The sequence below is a fragment of the Lolium rigidum genome, chromosome 6 (assembly GCF_022539505.1).
Source record: "Lolium rigidum isolate FL_2022 chromosome 6, APGP_CSIRO_Lrig_0.1, whole genome shotgun sequence".
Lineage (NCBI taxonomy): Eukaryota > Viridiplantae > Streptophyta > Magnoliopsida > Poales > Poaceae > Lolium > Lolium rigidum.
The window spans coordinates 321,093,855-321,099,032 of record NC_061513.1 but is presented as its reverse complement, the minus strand read 5'-3'; positions in this window follow the sequence as shown (position 1 = coordinate 321,099,032).

Here is a 5,178-nt window from a genome sequence, read left to right as displayed (position 1 = left end):
AAGACTCTACACCGTCTTCCTTGTTGTTCAAAACTCAATACTAGATATTATCTAGACTCTAGAGAAACCAAATATGCAAACCAAATTAGCAAGCTCTAAGTGTTTCTTCATTAATGGGTGCAAAGTATATGATGCAAGAGCTTAAACATGAGCACAACAATTGCCAAGTACCAAATTATCCAAGACATTTTTAGCGTTACTACATGTAGTATTTTCCAATTCCAACCATATAACAATTTAACGAAGAAGAAACTTCGCCATGAATACTATGAGTAGAGCCTAAGGACATACTTGTCCATATGCTACAGCGGAGCGTGTCTCTCTCCCACAAAGTGAATGCTAGGATCCATTTTATTCAAACAAAACAAAAACAAAAACAAACCGACGCTCCAAGCAAAGTGCATAAGATGTGACGGAATAAAAATATAGTTTCGAGGGAGGAACCCGATAATGTTGTCGATGAAGAAGGGGATGCCTTGGGCATCCCCAAGCTTAGACGCTTGAGTCTTCTTAGAATATGCAGGGGTGAACCACCGGGGCATCCCCAAGCTTAGAGCTTTCACTCTCCTTGATCATATGGTATCATACTCCTCTCTTGATCCTTGAAAACTTCCTCCACACCAAACTCGAAACAACTCATTAGAGGGTTAGTGCACAATAAAAATTAACATGTTCAGAGGTGACACAATCATTCTTCACACTTCTTGACATTGCATAAAGCTACTGGACATTAATGGATCAAAGAAATTCATCCAACATAGCAAAAGAGGCAATGCGAAATAAAAGGCAGAATCTGTCAAAACAGAACAGTCCGTAAATATGGATTTTATTAGGGCACCAGACTTGCTCAAATGAAAATGCCCAAATTGAATGAAAGTTGCGTAAATATCTGAGGATCACTCACGTAAATTTTCTTAATTTTCTGAGTTACCTACAGAGAATTAGACCCAGATTCGTGACAGCAAAGAAATCTGTTTCTGCGCAGTAATCCAAATCTAGTATTTACTTTACTATCAAAGACTTTACTTGGCACAACAAAACATAAAACTAAGATAAGGAGAGGTTGCTACAGTAGTAAACAACTTCCAAGACTCAAATATAAAAAAAATACTGTAGTAAAAACATGGGTTGTCTCCCATAGCGCTTTTCTTTAACGCCTTTCGCCTAGGCGCAGTAAAGTGTAACTCAAGTAACATCAAGAGATGAAGCATCAACATCATAATTTGTTCTAATAATAGAATCATAAGGTAACTTCATTCTCTTTCTAGGGAAGTGTTCCATACCTTTCTTGAGAGGAAATTGATATTTAATATTACCTTCCTTCATATCAATAGTAGCACCAACGGTTCGAAGAAAAGGTCTTCCCAATATAATGGGGCAAGATGCATTGCATTCAATATCCAAGACAACAAACTCAACAGGGACAAGGTTATTGTTAACCATAATATGAACATTATCAACTTTCCCCAAAGGTTTCTTTTTAGCATTATCAGCGAGATTAACATCCAAATAACAATTTTTCAATGGTGGCAAGTCAAGCATATCATAGACTTTCTTAGGCATAACAGAAATACTTGCACCAAGATCACATAAAGCATTACAATCAAAATCTTTGACCCTCATTTTAATAATGGGCTCCCAACCATCCTCTAGATTTCTAGGAATAGAAGTTTCAAGTTTTAGTTTCTCTTCTCTAGCTTTTATGAGAGCATTTGTAATATGTTTTGTGAAAGCCAAGTTTACAGCGCTAGCATTGGGACTCTTAGTAAGTTTTTGTAAGAACTTTATAACTTCAGAGATGTGGCAATCATCAAAATCTAAATCATTACAATCTAAAGCAATGGGATTATCATCCCCAAGGTTGGAAAAAATTTCAGCAGTTTTATCACGTGCAGTTTCAAGCAGTTTAGCAGCTTCGAGTAATTTTGCGCGCTTTGCACTAGGAGTAGAAACATTGCCAACACCAATTATTTTACCATTAATAGTAGGAGGTGCAGCAACATGTGAATCATTAGCATTGCTAGTGGTGGTAATAGTCCAAACTTTAGCTACATTTTTCTCTTTAGCTAGTTTTTCATTTTCTTCTCTATCCCACCTAGCACGCTAGTTCAGCCATTAATCTTATATTCTCATTAATTCTAACTTGGATGGCATTTGCTGTAGTAACAATTTTATTTTCAATATCCCTATTAGGCATAACTTTCGATTTCAAAAGATCAACATCGGAGGCAAGACTATCAACCTTAGAAGCAAGAATATCAATTTTATTGAGCTTTTCCTCAACAGATTTGTTAAAGGCAGTTTGTGTACTAATAAATTCTTTAAGCATAGCTTCAAGTCCAGGGGTGTATTCCTATTATTGTTGTAAGAATTCCCATAAGAATTAGCATAACCGTTACCATTATTATAAGGATATGGCCTATAGTTATTACTAGAATTGTTCCGATAAGCATTGTTGTTGAAATTATTATTTTTAATGAAGTTTACATCAACATGTTCTTCTTGGGCAACCAATGAAGCTAACGGAACATTATTAGGATCAACATTAGTCCTATCATTCACAAGCATAGGCATAATAGCATCAACCTTATCATTCAAGGAAGAGGATTCTTCAACAGAATTTACCTTCTTACCTTGTGGAGCTCTTTCCGTGTGCCATTCAGAGTAATTAACCATCATATTATCAAGAAGCTTTGTTGCTTCACCAAGAGTGATGGTCATAAAGGTACCTCCAACAGACTGAATCCAATAAATTCTGCGAAGAAAAATTTAGTCCTGCATAGAAGGTTTGGATGATCATCCAAGTAGTCAGTCCATGGGTTGGGCAATTTTTAACCAAAGATTTCATTCTTTCCCAAGCTTGAGCAACATGTTCATTATCCAATTGTTTAAAATTCATTATGCTACTGCTCAAAGATATAATTTTAGCAGGGGGATAATATCTACCAATAAAAGCATCCTTGCATTTAGTCCATGAATCAATACTATTCTTAGGCGAGAGATAGCAACCAATCTTTAGCTCTTCCTCTTAATGAGAAAGGAAACAATTTTAATTTTATAATGTCACCATCTACATCTTTATACTTTTGCATTTCACACAATTCAACAAAATTATTGAGATAGGCAAGAAGATCATCGAACTAACACTGTAAAATTGCTCTCGCATAACAAGATTCGAGAAAGCAGGTTTAATTTCAAAGAATTCCGCTGTAGTAGCAGGTGGAGCAATAGGTGTGCATAAGAAATCATTATTATTTGTGCTAGTGAAGTCACACAACTTAGTATTTTCAGGGGTGGCCATTTTAGCAGTAGTAAATAAAGCAAACTAGATAAAGTAAATGCAAGTAACTAATTTTTTTGTGTTTTTGATATAGCAAACAAGACAGTAAAATAAAGTAAAACTAGCAACTAATTTTTTTGTGTTTTGATATAATGCAGCAAACAAAGTAGTAAATAAAATAAAGCAAGACAAAAACAAAGTAAAGAGATTGGGAAGTGGAGACTCCCCTTGCAGCGTGTCTTGATCTCCCGGCAACGGCGCCTGGAAAATATGCTTGATGGCGTGTATTTCACACGTTCGTTGGGAACCCCAAGAGGAAGGTATGATGCGCACAGCAACAAGTTTTCCCTCGGAAAGAAACCAAGGTTTATCGAACCAGGAGGAGCCAAGAAGCACGTTGAAGGTTGATGGCGGCGGGATGTAGTGCGGCGCAACACCGGAGATTCCGGCGCCAACGTGGAACCCGCACAACACAACCAAAGTACTTTGCCCCAACGAAACAGTGAGGTTGTCAATCTCACCGGCTTGCTGTAACAAAGGATTAACCGTATTGTGTGGAAGATGATTGTTTGCAGAGAAAAGCAAGAAAACAAGTATTGCGAAAGCAGATTTGTATTTCAAGTATAAAGAATGGACCGGGGTCCACGGCTCACTAGAGGTGTCTCTCGCATAAGATAAAAGCATGTTGGGTGAACAAATTACAGTCGGGCAATTGACAAATAGAGAGGGCATAACAATGCACATACATGTCATGATAAGTATAGTGAGATTTAATTGGGCATTACGACAAAGTACATAGACCGCCATCCAACTGCATCTATGCCTAAAAAGTCCACCTTCAGGTTATCGTCCGAACCCCTTCCAGTATTAAGTTGCAAAGCAACATACAATTGCATTAAGTATGGTGCGTAATGTAATCGACAACTACATCCTTAGACATAGCATCAATGTTTTATACCTAGTGGCAACAAAGACAAAGCACAACCTTAGAACTTTCTCATCCTTTGTCCTGTGTGTCAATGCGGCATGAACCTACTATCGAGCATAAATACTCCCTCTTGGAGTTAAGAGCAAAAACTTGGCCGAGCCTCTACTAATAACGGAGAGCATGCAAGATCATAAACAACACATATGTAATAACTTGATAATTAACATAACATGGTATTCTCTATCCATCGGATCCCGACAAACACAACATATAGCATTACGGATAGATGATCTTGATCATGTTAGGCAGCTCACAAGATCCAACAATGAAGCACAATGAGGAGAAGACAACCATCTAGCTACTCGCTATGGACCCATAGTCCAGGGTGAACTACTCACTCATCACTCCGGGAGGCGACCATGGCGGTGAAGAGTCCTCCCGGAGATGAATCCCCTCCCGGCAGGGTGCCGGAGGAGATCTCCGAATCCCCCGAGATGGGATTGGCGGCGGCGGCGTCTCAGCAAGGTTTTCCGTATCGTCGTTCTTCGCATCGTGGGTTTCGCGACGGAGGCTATAAGTAGGCGGAAGGGCGAGTCGGAGGGCCGACGAGGGGCCCACACCATAGGGCGGCGCGGGCCCCCTCCGGCCGCGCGGCCCTATGGTGGCGGCGCCTCGTCGCCCACTTCGTATCCCTTTCGGTCTTCCGGAAGCTTCGTGGCAAAATAGGACCCCGGGTTTTGATTTCGTCCAATTCCGAGAATATTTCGTTACTAGGATTTCGAAACCAAAAACAGCAGAAAACAGACAATCGGCTCTTCGGCATCTTGTTAATAGGTTAGTTCCAGAAAATGCACGAATATGACATAAAGTGTGCATAAAACATGTAGATATCATCAATAATGTGGCATGGAACATAAGAAATTATCGATACGTCGGAGACGTATCAAAGATATGAGGGAAGCCAAGAAAT